This window comes from Anolis carolinensis, chromosome 1, assembly GCF_035594765.1.
Source record: "Anolis carolinensis isolate JA03-04 chromosome 1, rAnoCar3.1.pri, whole genome shotgun sequence".
Classification (NCBI taxonomy): domain Eukaryota; kingdom Metazoa; phylum Chordata; class Lepidosauria; order Squamata; family Dactyloidae; genus Anolis; species Anolis carolinensis.
In genome coordinates this window covers 32,451,468-32,466,394 of record NC_085841.1, presented here as the reverse complement: position 1 = coordinate 32,466,394, position 14,927 = coordinate 32,451,468, and the positions used below count along the sequence as shown (strand labels likewise).

Genomic DNA, 14,927 nt, shown 5'->3' with positions numbered 1-14,927 from the left:
GAGAGGTTTGGTCGAACAGTGCCGTCGCCCAGTTGGCCGCTGGCCCGTCTAGAAGACTGTAAACCCATGCCACCTTGATGTCTTCTTGGGGAAACTCGGCAGCACGGGCCTCTAGATAAGCTTGACATTGGCGACGGAAGACATGAACCTTAGAAGCTTCTCCAGTAAACTTGGTTGGCAACGCCATGGCCGGGAGACGAATTCCGCGTTCCTTCAAACCCCTTATTTCTCCATCCTGTGCATTGAGCTTATCACGGATTCGATCCACCTCTTCCTTGTCGATGGTGTAGGTAATCGGCTGGCCACTCGGCCCAGGTACGACTCCGGTAGACATTCTGGCCGAGGTTAATTGGTGCTTAGGGTGGCGGAGTCAAACTGTCACGACCCAGGCTGCAGAGCACCAATAACCATACACAGAGGCCAGAATCTATCTAATATCTTTATTGAAGGAATATATAAAGTTAATAAAAACAAGTGTAGAAAATAGTCCAGAATTAGACCTTTCAGGAAAGGTCAGAATTAGTCCAAAAAGGCAATGTCCAATAAGAAATATTAAGGTCCAAAGTTGTAATCCAATAACCGAAACACTCACTTTGCCAAGCAAAGTGAGGGGAGATGACAAGGTCCTTTAGTCCATGAAACTTGAGCGAGGCTAGGAAATAACTTGATACTTGGAACAAGGCTTGAACGTGGAACAAGGTAACTAAGAACAAGAACAAGGTCCGTGGAATAACTTGATAAAATCCGTGGAACAAGGCAAGGATTGATCCTGGGAAACAAGGCAAAGTCCGTAGATAAACAAAGGCTGGGAAGCAAGGCGAAGGCTGGATAGCAAGGCAAGGCTTGAACAGGAGCGAGGCTTGAATCGGAGCGCGCTGTCCAGACGCAACTCGCTCCGTAGGCTGACGAATTGACTCCGCGAAGTTACTACGCGGGCAAAACACCTAAATAGAGTCTAACTTTCCCGCCGAAGCAGTTCTCTGGGAAACAGAACCGAAAGCTAAACTCTGAGACCAGATGTGAGACTCCCCAAAGATTCTCACGAGAAGCAGTCTTAATTGGCCACATTCTTAGCTGCAATCCTCGCACTCCTGCGCGAAGCTGATTCCAAACTTCTCTGTTGTTTACAAAACTCCCGGCGCAAGAACACGGGAGAAGTAGGCTCTGGGCTTGTTTGACATACTTCTGGGAGACAACTTTCCTGCAGGTGCAAGGTTCCCAGATCTGCCTGGGAAAGATCTGGCTGAGAGGAATCCAGTTCAGACTGGGAAGGTAAAAAACCCAAGTTTTCATCTTCATCAGGAATTACAATGTCCTGAGCAGGACTACAAGGCCCATGGGTCATCACAGTTTCCAGTTTGTCTCATGCCTTGGATCTGAACCTTGTGTGGACTATTATTGATGCCTTTCATGGGACTGAGTTCGATATCAGGTTTGGACTATGTTTTTGAGCGACTTTCTTACTCTTGCTTTAAGATTTTCAAGTACATTGCTCTTGTGGATTTAAACCCATTTTATTGACTCTGAACTTTATTAGCTTGTGCTTACTTATAACCTTCAATAAACAGCTTGTTTGCTTATATTCTGGGGCTCCAGTGTGGTTTTGAGGTGCCTACGCAACCTAGGGGTGCAACAGTTTCATTCCACCAGTGATACCTATTAAATCATTTTTGTCTTCCTATATTGAGAGTTCAAGCTCATTTTGTTTATTTCCCATGCTCTGTGCATCAGAATCATAGAGCTGGAAGAGTCATCCAGTACAACCCCTACCATGTTAGACCATTCTCTCTTGCTCTCTTTTCATTGCTTTTTCCCATCTATTGGTAGATCCATGCCCATTTACTATGTATCATTGAAGCTATTGTCCTCAGCACTTGCCATTCCCCTGTCCTCTGGAATAGTGTCTTGCACAACTCAATTTAAAGCCCTCCTAAACAGATTGACAAGATTCCTAGGAAACATATTCTTACCAATCACTATGAGGTGCAACCCATCCCCTGCCGGAAATCCTTTTTCATGAAACAGCAGACAGTGGTCCAAAAACCCAAATATTTCCCAATAACATTATCTGTGGGACCACTATGCATGTCCACTATCTTGTCATGGGCCAAATCCTTCAACATGGAGTGATGATTAACAACCTGTGGTCTAAGGTACTTTAGTCTCCTATATATAGCATCACTGTCCCTTGTTAAAAGTGATGTTAAAGGCTATATCTTAAAGTATCAATTGTTTCCCCATGGATGAGAAGAGGGAAAATGTGATGGATCAATTATCCACAGTGACATTGATCCTTATCCCTGGAGGACAGCCAACCTCTCAAGACATTAGGCCAACACACCACTGCATCTGCTCCTCTCAGCAATCACATACCACTACCAGTATATGTCTTTTCTTCCTTTGGGAGCTGTCAAGAGCTCTTCCATCCACAGAAATTCTCAGGCCACATCCAAGTTCTTTGAGGACTGAGAGTGTTGTCCCTTTCTCCATGGTTCATAATCACTGAGCAGCTGGAGAGCTGGGACTTAATCGTATAGATACAACTCATGGCATGGTTTTGGATAGATAATAATAATAATAATAATAATAATAAGAAGAAGAAGAAGAAGAAGAAGAAAATTGCACAGACAGACTACAAACAGAGGCACAACTATGTGGCCCAAATGATTCATTGGAATCTATGCCTCAAGTATCACCTCCCTGCAGTTAAGAACTGGTGGGATCACAAACCTGCAAAGGTTGTGGAAAATGAACACGCAAAGATACTGTGGGACTTCCGAATCCAGACTGACAAAGTTCTGGAACACAACACACCAGACATCACAGTTGTGGAAAAGAACAAAGCTTGGATCATTGATGTTGCCATCCCAGGTGACAGTCGCATTGAAGAAAAACAACAGGAAAAACTCAGCCGCTATCAGGACCTCAAGATTGAACTTCAAAGACTCTGGCAGAAACCAGTGCAGGTGGTCCCAGTGGTGATGGGCACACTGGGTGCCGTGCCAAAAGATCTCAGCCGGCATTTGGAAACAATAGACATTGACAAAATTACAATCTGCCAACTGCAAAAGGCCACCCTGCTGGGATCTGCACGCATCACCCGAAAATACATCACACAGTCCTAGACACTTGGGAAGTGTTCGACTTGTGATTTTGTGAAACGAAATCCAGCATATCTATCTTGTTTGCTGTGTCATACAACGTCGTTGTGTCAATAATAATAATAACTTCATTTATATCCTGCCACCATCTCCCAAAAGGGACTCGGGCGGCTTACAAAATAACACACAAAAGTACAACACAGAGACACATAGACAAAATTTGCAAAACAAACAAAATAAAAACCAATAAACAGTGCAAATGAAAATAACAACTAGCAAGATTAACAAAAGCAACTCAACTAAAGTAACAATATGTAATCAAACACAAACAATAGATTATACAGTAGAGTCTCACTTATCTAACACTCGCTTATCCAACGTTCTGGATTATCCAACACATTTTTGTAGTCAATGTTTTCAATATATCGTGATATTTTGGTGCTAAATTAATAAATACAGTAATTACTACATAGCATTACTGCGTATTGAACTACTTTTTCTGCCAAATTTGTTGTCTAACATGATGTTTTGGTGCTTCATTTGTAAAATCATAACCTAATTTGATGTTTAATAGGCTTTTCCTTAATGTCTCCTTATTATCCAACATATTCACTTATCCAACATTCTGCCGGCCCGTTTATGTTGGATAAGTGAGACTCTACTGTAGTTAAAAACAGGCCATAGATCTGCTCTTCTGTGTTGTGTTCTAAGAGTCTGCCTCCTATGTTTTAGAATATGTTTTCTCCCTGGAGGCATTACCTGTGTGTTTCCCTTCCAGGATAGATTTATTGTGCTGTCCAAAACCCCCTAAACCTTTCCTAATAAATGTCAGTGTAGATATGCTGGTTTAAAATGGTTGCATGGTTTTCCCCCCAGCAATGCAAATAACATAGAATAAGTTGCTGCAGCAGCTCCCTTGTCATTAATGTTTAGTTGTCCTATATAGGCCATTTCTATGGTATGGCCTATATAGGAACTTGTATAATTTTCTAATTGGTTCTATTTGCCTGTGAAACTTTTCTGTTTAATTCCTGATGTAACTCAGGTCTTCTGTGCACGACAACCTGTGTCCTGGTTGGATCTCCATCTAAGGTCCCATCTACACCATTTAATGAACTGCAGGATGACATGAAACTATTGGCTGCAAAATGCTTGCCTCTATTACATGTTTCAGTATATATTAAAGGGGTTACAGCACATTAAAGGAAGTCAGAGGAATGTCCAAGATATGCCCTTTAATACATTGAAGCAGATCCCAGTATATCCCAGATTGCAGTTCTATTGTAGGAACTAGTCAATGGCAGCTGGCTTCACTGAAGTGCTTCGTAAAATTTTGAATGAGGGGGTGCCGAAGGGCATGGCTGGCTAGCAGGGGGATAATTTACCCCCTAAAAAGGTAATTGATTACTCCTTTCACTTTCTCTTTTTTATCTCCTAAGCCTCTGGAATACTGGTGTGCATCTCTCTCAGAAATGGGAAAAATAACCACAGAGTGATTTGAAGCCAAATTTCATGGTAACTCTATTCACTTTTCTGGCTTCAAACCAGTTCCAGACCTATCAATTTAATTGCCTGCACAGTGAAACTGGTTCCTCCCAAACAAATCTAAATGGTCAGTGTTGATGTGCTGTATGATAACTAAATCTGCAAAGTTGGGGATTTCTTACTCTCTTGAAAAAGAAGTCTATGGCTTCACAGAAACCTGATTATCAAAATGTTATCTATGCTCTTTGACACTCCAGCCAACCATTGGAATGTGTCTTCCTTTCTCTTACCATCTCAGGGTGTGACATGTAAAGCACCCGCAGGGAACTACTGGTATGCTATAAAGGAGAAACAAAAATATAACTAAGTGAATGTTACTGCAAAGTGTTCTAAATATCCTGAAGGCTCCAGATTCAATCTGATCTTGGAAGCTAATTAGGGCCACTGGTGAGTATTTGGATGGGAGACTGCCAGTGAATACTAGGTGTTATAGACCATATTTCAGAGGAAATTACTGGAAAAACCACGCCTGGGAATTCATTCCTTAACTAAGAAAACCTGATGAAATTCATATGGGGACTCCAAGGCACATACACACAGTTGTTATTGTAGCAGCAATCCCAAGTGTTCCAAACTGTGGGATGGGATCATTAGGATAGCTTCAGTGTGGTTATTTTGAAAACTTTTCCCCTCAAATGTATAATCTATTTCCAAAAGTGAATGTCCTGGAGGCTATTTCTGTGGACCAGCTGTTTTCTTTAGCAGAGCTCACTGGGCAACTTGTCCACAGAGTGGGATCTCCAGATGTTTTTGGATTGTAATCATCATCCACATAGCTCAGTGATTCTCAGCCTGTGGGTCCCTAGGTGTTTTGGCCTACAGCTCCCAGAAATCCTAGCCAGTTTACCAGCTGTTAGGATTTCTGGGAGTAGAAAGCCAAAACATCTGGGGACCCACAGATTTGGACCACTGACATAACTAATAGAAATGGACAATTCAGACAAATTTTGGAAGGACATTTCTATGTATTGTATGGTGTTTATTCTTGAAACAAATGCCAACTGCTCTACACAGTATTTACATTTGATGTACTTCTTTATGTTTGGGATTTCCAAATTTATAGTGGAAATTTATAGTAGACCAGAGTCTACTAGTCTACACCAACTTTCAGTGCAAATACAGTGGGCCCTGATATCCACTGGTGTTTGATTACCAACCCGTCCATGGATACCAATATCTGTGAACACTCAGGTCACATTATAAACAATGGCACAGTAAATGGTGTCCCTAATATAAAATGGCAAAATAAATTGTTGCTTTCTAGAATTTTCTTTGAGTTGGAGGGGGATATTTTCAATCCATCAATGCAGAATGCATGGGTTGATGCTTTACAGTACTGGGATTTTAAGCACTGTGGCAGTCATAGAGTACTGCCATAGGAAATGTGTGTGCATGTATATAGATCTGCAGGAGCAGTAGTGCCAGTAGTGATGAGCTTATGGTCATCAGCCATGATGACCATAAGCTCATCATGGCTGATGAGCTTATGGTCATCCAGTTGTTAACTTTAGTTCTCATCAACTTGATCTATCCTGGCTGGCAGTGAGTTTAGCGAGAACTTGCTTAAAAGGAAAGGTTCATGCAGTATGGTCTTCATGAACCAATCTAACCCAACAATTTGTAATTCTATTGTCTTACATTTAGTACTGTAATGCTTTAATGGGATTTGCTTCTGCATAATTATGCGTGCCTTAAAGTTGTAATCTTCAACTTGATTTTTATCATTCACCTTTCCAGAGAATTTCTGTAAGTTGTGGCTACAGTTTTAACTACATTTACCCTGAAAGTTCAAATAACCTCAATAAACAGACTTCTAAGTAGATCTTATAGCACTGTGCTTTATATCTCTTGGGTGGTATATTTAGTTCTGTTGTGCATAAATGCAAATGTATAGAGGCTAAAGTGTCAGATATATTTTGAACACGTGGCATCCTATGTTACAATAACATTTCCAAAGTTTATCTTTCACAACAAATACCATTGTGTTTGGCTTTTAAGTGAGCGAAGTACAGGTTCCTGTAAAACAAATAAATATAGCACACAACTGGCAAAACAGAACCTTCAACAATGAGTATGTGTGGGCAACTCACTATCAGAGAGGTGTGCCGGGAGCCTATCCCTGTTTTAATCTACGAAAATGTTGAAAATTGTTCCATACTGCCGTCATCCTGCATTATCCGATTTCCACAGACTAGGATACAGAGCCAGGGAATGACTTTGTTATAGGGCTGTACTAATTTTGTGAAATCAAATTATTCCATCTTCCTCTCTTTTCAGGAAGATTTCCTCTGCAGTACTGGGACAATAGAGGGGGGAGGGGGGGGGGGACATTTTCCTAGCAACAAAATATTGTTGTTCAGAGTGTTGGAAATGAGTTGGCTCCTTGCATTAGAAGCATTACTTTTATGACAGGCACCTTGATCATTTGTTCTTATTTAAACCACTGACTATTAAAAACGTATGGGTCTTCAACAAAAGTGGTCAACTATAGTGCTGGAATTTATTTGTGTATTTTTTGTCTCTAGAACCCTCTAAAACTAAACTAAAGAAAGTGTGTAGCAATCTATTATTTATTGACATTAACTAAAATGGGATATGTGTATGCGTGCATGCATGTGTAACATTTAAAAACATTGTTACTTCTCTTGGGACACATAATAGAGCATAGAATCATAGAGTTGGAAGAGGCCTCTTGGGCCTTCCAGTCCAACCCTCTGCCAAGAAACAGGAAATTGCATTCAAAGCACCCTAGCAGATGGCCATCCAGCCTCAGCTTAAAAGCCACCAAAGAAGGAACCTCCACCACACAGTGTTCCACTGCCAAACAGCTCTCACAGTGAGGAAGTTATTCCTAATGTTCAGGTGGAATCTCCTTTTCTGTATTTTAAAGCCAATGTTCTGCGTCCTATTCTCCAGGGCAGCAGAAAACAAGCTTGCTCCCTCCTCCCTATGACTTCCCTTCACATATTTATACATGACTATCATGGCTCCTGTCAGCTTTCTCTTCTGCAGGGTAAACATGCTCAGTTCTTTAAGCCGCATTGCAGAAAGTGACACTAAAATTCACTCACAACTAGGACTCTTGAATTTGCAGTCTGCATTTCCTTGACAACTCTGCTTATATAATGGGTCCTTGGTATATTTTGGGGTTTGGATACCAAAATCCATGGAGGTTCCTTGTTGTGACTGCGCCTTCGGGGATTATGGTTGATGGTGATGGAATTCGAAGAGGAAGAAAAAACCCTCGTGATGAGGAGTTGCGCAGGAAGCGACTTAGAGAGCTATATGGGGGATCTTCTGAGGAAGATTCAGATGGGGAGATGGATGCTGAGGAACAGGTGGTGGCAGGGGAAGCGGGCACGGAATGGGCACAGCCACCGGAGATGTCTGAGGATTTGGGGTCTATGGATACTTCTGAACCTGGGGTTTCTGCAGGAGCTGATCCCAATTGGGATGCTTGGAGAAGGGAGGATGGTTCTTTAAGTGTTCATGGGGCTAAGTGTGGGCAGGATGATTGGGACTCCGACGAATTGCTAGGTGCTCCAGATCCACGAGCTCTAGCTGTGTGGAGCTCAGACTCTGAGTAGATTTGGGACACCTGGTGTTTGGGTGTGAGTGTTTGGTCACCCAGGAGGAAGGGGAATAAAATGGGAATGTTTGGCCACTGCACTTTGCGTGTGGCAAGGTGTTGCTGAGGCGCCATTGGGATCTCTGTGTTTCCATGAAGACTGGACTTGGACTATGATTTGAATCTGCTGTTATCACCTAGCTTGGCTCTCGCTGTGTCTTATCGTGGACCTGTTTTGGATGACTGCACCCTCTTCAGACCTTGGATCGGAATTTGACCTTGCTACTGCCTTCGCCCTGTGATTGATGACTACTATTGGCTTTTGACTCCCGGCTTGCTCTTTGGACACCGCTGTTATCTCCTGACCTGACCTTGGAATCCCGGACGACGTCTTTTCACCATCCTTTTGGAGCCTTCGGCTTTATCCACATTGTGGAAGCAGTCTACTGCATTCTTAGTTTGTTTGTTTGTTTCCTGACCAATTTGGTGTTTTCTTTTGGGAACTGTTCCTTTGAAAACTACAGAGCCGGCTGGCAGGGCTTGGACTCAGAAAGTGCAGTTTGCACTAAGTTTGTTTAGCTTTGTTTTTACCTGCTTGTGTTGCTGAATTATATTTTTGTTTGAACTGCTCTTGAAGCACTGATAGTGAAGTGTTTCAAGGTTTTTTCTGTGTTAACATTACTTTTTGGCTTATCTGCTGAATAAACTATTTTTGTTCGCTAATTGGCGTCTGACTCTTGACATTCCTAATAATGGCATAGTAAAATTGTATCCCTTACATAAAATGCTAAAATAAAGGTTTGCTTTTTAGAATGCTGGGGAGGAAATTTTTTCAAACTTTAGATAGTTGAATCCATGGAAACAGAAGGCTGACTGTCATATTCTAAACCAGTGTGTCTCAAACTCTGCTCTTCCATATGTTTTGAACTTCAGCTCCCAGAAATCCCAGCCAGTTTACAAGTTGTTAGGAATGGTGGAAGCTGAAGTCCAAAACATCTGGGAGAACGATTTGAGAAACACTGGCCTAAACTATTTCTATATGTTTAACTCTTAAATTACTATATTGCTAGAATTTATGGGACTGGAGGAGTATTTCATGAGGGAGGGAGAATTATTATATGGGATGCAATGTTTGCACTCTAATCTCTCCTGACATAGCTACATCCTTGCCCAATGTCTAATAAAATAAACTGAAATCCATGAAAATTTATGACAATGAAAAAGTCTCAGAAATGCTGAGACAGAAATGCCAGGGCAGAAGCAGAGTGCACTTCGGCTTGATCCACACTGCCTAGAAAATACAGATCTACAGATTTTATAATATAAGATTATAAAATACAGATTTGAACAGGATTATATGGCAGTCCTTCCACACAGCTATATTACCCATTTATAATCTTATATTATCTGCTTTGAACTGGATTATCTTGAGTCCACACTGCCATATAACCCACTTCAGTATGGATTTTATACAGCTGTGTAGAAGGGGCCTCATATAATCCACTTCTAAGCAGATAATATAAGATTATAAATATAATATGAAATAATTACTGTGGTGTAATAATACAGAATATAATCTCTAAAACCAGGACAGTAAATAAAGAGCAACACTCTGAAAGCAGGGAAATTGGGAATTCCAGAAAGGAAACAATCAGGGCCAGCTAACACTTCCCAACAAACAATTCCCCCAGGTAGGAAGTAGCCAGGCTTTGAAGCTGCAAGGCCATTAAATGCTAATCCACATGCCTAATTGCAGCATTCATACCTGTCATACCGAGACTATTAATCCTATATATAACTGAACTTAAATAAAAAATGTGCCTGTATGGTAAATTAATACAAGAAGTTTGTGAGTAAACAAGATGTTATTTTTAAAGAAAACTTTATTTTTTATCTCTGAGTGCATATTTTAAACTAAGAGTGTATATCTTTTGGGCAATTACAACAGCAACTTCAGCTTCAAAGAAACACCCATCCTCTGCTAACCAAATATATTTTTGTAGTGGCATGCCTTTGTCCTCCTTGGCAGTTCAAAGACATGGTTCTTCAGTTTCACAGCTGAGTTACCTGTGTGCCATTACACGAATGCTTATGAATATCACTTGTTCAAAGGGTTGACTTTTAATAAGGTAATGCTTTTCTCGACTAGTGGTTTTCAAACGGTGGTCTCCACATGTTTGTGGAGATTCACATTTGCCAAACTGATATGACATCATTCCCCCTTTTCAATAAGGTTATGCCATTTATTTCCAAAGGGATATATGCCCAGAGACTGGGTGCAGTTATTTCCAATAGATCTGTATAGTCCTAAATGTATTCCAGGTCCACTGCTTCAGTGAAATGTTTGAGACATGAAGAAGAAACCTGGTTTTGAATAACCGGCGGAAAATAATCCCACTGCTTGCTTGCTTCTTAAAAGGCACAGCAGGGTTATTATTTCAATTTAAAAATATGTGTGGGTGAAAATATCCCAGCCCCGCTTTGGGACTGCTCTCATAACAAGCAGGCCTTTTAAAACCCGGGAAATTCGCTTAAAAATCGTCAGGAAGGCACGGCAAAGAACTTGATAAATTATCTCCAACCAAAGCCCAAGAGGGGATGGGAAAACTTGCGGGCAAAAGTTGGAGAAAGGGGAGGAGAGCCGAGGGAAATCGTGCAAGCGAGCCAACCAGTCCAGGCCTTTGCGTAAAAGGCTTGTTGGAAAGATTTTCCCCGGCTCTCCTCCCCTTCCTCCACGGAGGGCGGGAAACCCCCTTGCTATGGGGCGCCTTCCTCCATCTTCCTCTCCAACTGAAATTTCCTAAAACACAAACCAACCCCGAAGTAGGTCGCTCCTTGCTTCCTTTTGCGCGCAGCCAAGGGGAACCTCCTCAAAGCCTCCAAGGTCCCCCAACCCTTTCCTCCCCTTGTTCTTCTCTTCCCTCCTTAGCACTGCCTCGCTAGTCCCTCCTCTCCTTCGAGTAAAACCTCCTCCTCCAACTTCTCTCCAAACCGTGCGTCAGGTTCGCCACTGGAGTTGAGCTCCAGCAACTACAGAAAGAGGGAGGAGAAGGAGCATTTGGATTCCTAGTTGGTCCGAGTTCCTTTCCCTTTCCCCCTCCCCCTGGCGTTTGGGGAGGCTTTGCCCGCCTTGGGACAGAGTCAAACTCCAAAGACATCCTGGATTTGGGCTCCTTTTGGAGCGCCACTTCTTGGAGTCCTCCGTGCGTAAAAATACGGAGGCGCGGAGAGGGAGAAAGAAAGAGAAAGGGAGGGCGAGAGAGAGAAGTGCTCCCCCAAGGCAAGTCCCTGCCGCCTCCTGCCCTTCAGTGGCTGCTCCGCATTCTTGGCATTCCTGGGCTGTGACTCCGGCAGGCGGGAGGGCTTTTGCTCCTCCAGGCAGCAGCTCCACGCAGGACCAGGGCCGAGGAAGACCCACGCGGGAGGGAGGACCCACACGCTCTGGACGTTTGGCTTTTTTAATCTAGGCACCAATCCCCTCCTCCCCGCCTTGCTTTCTCCTCCCTCCAGGCTCCCGAACTTCTTCCCTCCCTCCTTCCTCCTCCCCGCTTCAGCTGCCACCTCCAGCACCCTCCCTTCCTGAAGCTGAAACTTCCTTCAAACTTTCCTTTGGAGAGCGTTGGGTGTCGCTCCTTCGGGAGTGGGGAAAGAAAGAAAGAAGAGCCCCTCTTTTTCCGCTGCTAACTCCTTAGCCCCCAATATCTCCCAGTCCCCACCGCCCTCTTCCTTCCCCCATTTTTTCCCCTAATTTTGCCAAATTCTCTCTGTTCAAACTTGCCCTCCCCTTGTTTGGATTCCTTGGCTAAAGTGGAAGCCGCTTTCATCCATCACCGGTACATCTTGCGGATTTTTTTAAAAAAAATAAAGGCCTAGAGGAAGCAAAGAAGGAGATCTCAGAGAACTATCCCTTTGGGAGACGCAGCTGCTTCAAGTCTAAGGAGTCCCAAACTCATGTGAAAATAGGTAAGCCAGAGATGCAACAGCTGGGATTGTTGAGTGAGTTGCCTTGAAGTTTTTGAGTTTGGAGACGGTGTAAGCCAGGCATGGGCAAACTTGGGCCCTCCAGGTGTTTTGGACTTCAACTCCCACAATTCCTAATAGCCGATAGGCTGCTAGGAATTGTGGGAGTTGAGGTCCAAAACACCTGAAGGGCCCAAGTTTGCCTATGCCTGGTGTAATCATTGTAAGGCTCTGGGATTGTTGAGTGAGTTGGCTTGAGTTTGGAGTTGGTGTAAGCATTGAAAGTCTCTGTGGTCACTAAACTTGGGACAATTCCGCTCTGAAGTGTGTGTGTCTTGAGGTTGTCATGTTTTGCTTTTGTTTTGTTTTTTTTTTTGTTTTTTTTAATGCAAAACCTATAATACAGGAATAGTTTATGACCAGTTTGGGAGTTTCTGTGTCTGAAGTTGATGAAAGCAAGACTCTTGGGTCAGTAATCTTGGCAGAACTTCTCTCTGAGGTGTGTGGTTTTTGGGGTTGTTTTGTTTTGCATTTTAAAAATACAGGAACAGGTCATGTGCAGTTTGGCAGTTGTTGAGTTTCTTAGTGTAAACAAGGATCTCTGGTCAGTAAACTTGGCACAACACCTCTCTGAGGTATATGTGTTTTGGGTTTTTGTTTTTGCATTTTTAAAAAATACAGGAGCAGTTTATGTCTAGTTTGGGAGTTTCTGACTCAGGAGTTGGTGTATGTAAGATTCTTTGGTCAGCTATCTTGGCACAACTCTGTTCTGAGGTTTGTGTTTTTGGGATTGACTTACTTTTGCATTAAAAATGAAAAATGTTTAATGCAGGAACAGTTAATGGGCAGTTTTGGAGACTTGTGTCTATCCCTCACTGCCTCAAAAATTGTATTTTCAGATATGCTCAGTTAAATGGAAAGGCTGGGCATGCAGAAGGAGTTCTGAAAATAAGTGGCTCTTTGAAAGTATTCGCCTCACAAGACTCTGTTTTTCAACTTGCCCTGTTGTGATGGCATGGGGTGCCATGAAAAACTTTGCTAAACTCTGTATGCCCAGCTTCTCAGCACTGCAGCGTGATTCCTTTTTGGGCCCATGTTTCAGCCAGCTCAACTCCCACTCTTGGCTGGGTGGATTTTACCTTCCTGCTCTTTGTTAGCTCCTAGTCAAGTCTATACCAGCCATTCCTCTCTGGCAGATGTTGTGACAAGAAAGAAGGAATGTGGTGGCAGTTTCTCCTGCTCCCTGCCTGACAAAATCTATTAATCTTTTTTTTAAGTTTGCAAAAGAAGCTGTCTTTTAAGGAATGAGTCATTTGTTTGCCTACAGTGCGCACAAAATAGATGTGTATTTAAAGAGGGTAAAGGGGATGAGGTTTGCTGGTTTTGAACTTCTGTGGGCAAAGGGCCCTGGTGATTACAAGTGTCTTTCTTTCCAGTGATGTATCTCTAATGAGTGGTGTTGCAAGGAATGAAAAGATGGTATCAAATCTGAACGCTTATGCTTAAGATCCCATTCCTTCCTCCTTTTATGATGACTTCTTTTCTTGTGAAATGCACACAAGAAAGGTTTGTGCAATGTGTGAGTGCATTTTTTTAAAAGCAAGCCCTAGGTGTGTTATGATAAACTTTTTTTTTGGACATTACAGTTTAAAAAAAATCTAAGGTAATGTTTTTGTACTCAGGAGGGACCAAAGACACTAAATTAGAGCACTGCTTTTTTAGAACAAAGGTCTGTCTATTCAGCATCCTGTTTCCAAATGGAGTCAGCCCCATGCTTCTGGGAAGTCCCCCAAAATAGAGTAAGAACACAACAGTCCTCCACTTCTTACTGTTGGCAGCTGCATATAGATTCCATGTATTTGTTTGCTGGAGTGTTTGCCACAATTTACCTAGTGGATATAAGAGGTGTTTCTGTTGGATTCTGGTTGTGCATGAAGGAGAGAAGTATGTGAAGAATGTGTTGATTTGACTTTCTTCCTTACAGTGAGAACTCAAATACAATAGTTTTCTTTTATGCAATCACTACTTAGCAAATTTACTCTTGCAAGGGCAAATACACACAAACATTGGATTGTTTTGTGCTTGAAGTTTGCCAGATGACTGGATGGTGAATGTCTCAACTGTTTCTGGTGAAAATAATGTGTCTCAAGCAATCTAAAAGTTTTGTTGAATCTTGTGACACGTCCAGTGCTGTGCATGCTGTCTGTTGATGTTGAAAGTAGTTGTCATATGATGGGCCCATTAGATGTGGGGTAACATAGTATAGAAAATGGTATCTAGTCTAAAGCAGGTTAGCAGACTTTGGGATCATTTACAACTAGTATAGTGGATGAAAGCTGTGGTATGGGGACTACATCATTTGCAATTGTGTCTTTCAGAATGCTGTAGTTGGAAATCTTGAACTTCCAACACAACAAATTCTTGTAATGACTAAAACTGTAAAAAAATAAATTAATGATAGAATTGGCTACATAAGCAGTTTGTAAAATAAATAGCTGAGGTTAAGAATATCTCACGACCAATTTACAGTATTTTCTGAAGAATGGTTTTAAAACCCTGTTAAAATGTGCTTTTAAAATAACTATCATGGCTACTAGATGAGAGTTCCTGCCCACCTTGTGGAACAAGAGTGAATAAAACTTTACCTGCTACATGTGCAAAATCTGACTAGACTATTTCAGAATGTAAGGCAGGTTTTGTTCTAACTATGATTACTGGTGGTGGAAGATGATAGCAATCTAAGTCATATTCTA

General features: G+C 42.1%; 1 protein-coding gene across 1 annotated transcript in view; it reads left to right on the top strand.

The window, feature by feature from the left end:
• The first annotated feature begins 11,222 nt into the window (after nucleotides 1-11,222).
• The window catches only part of ptpn14 (protein tyrosine phosphatase non-receptor type 14), a 154,160-nt gene continuing 150,455 nt past the window's right edge, over nucleotides 11,223-14,927 (top strand). The window contains exon 1 of the mRNA XM_062972045.1: nucleotides 11,223-12,177. The gene's annotated coding sequence lies outside the window, so the exon portion shown is untranslated. The remainder of the gene's footprint in view (nucleotides 12,178-14,927) is intronic.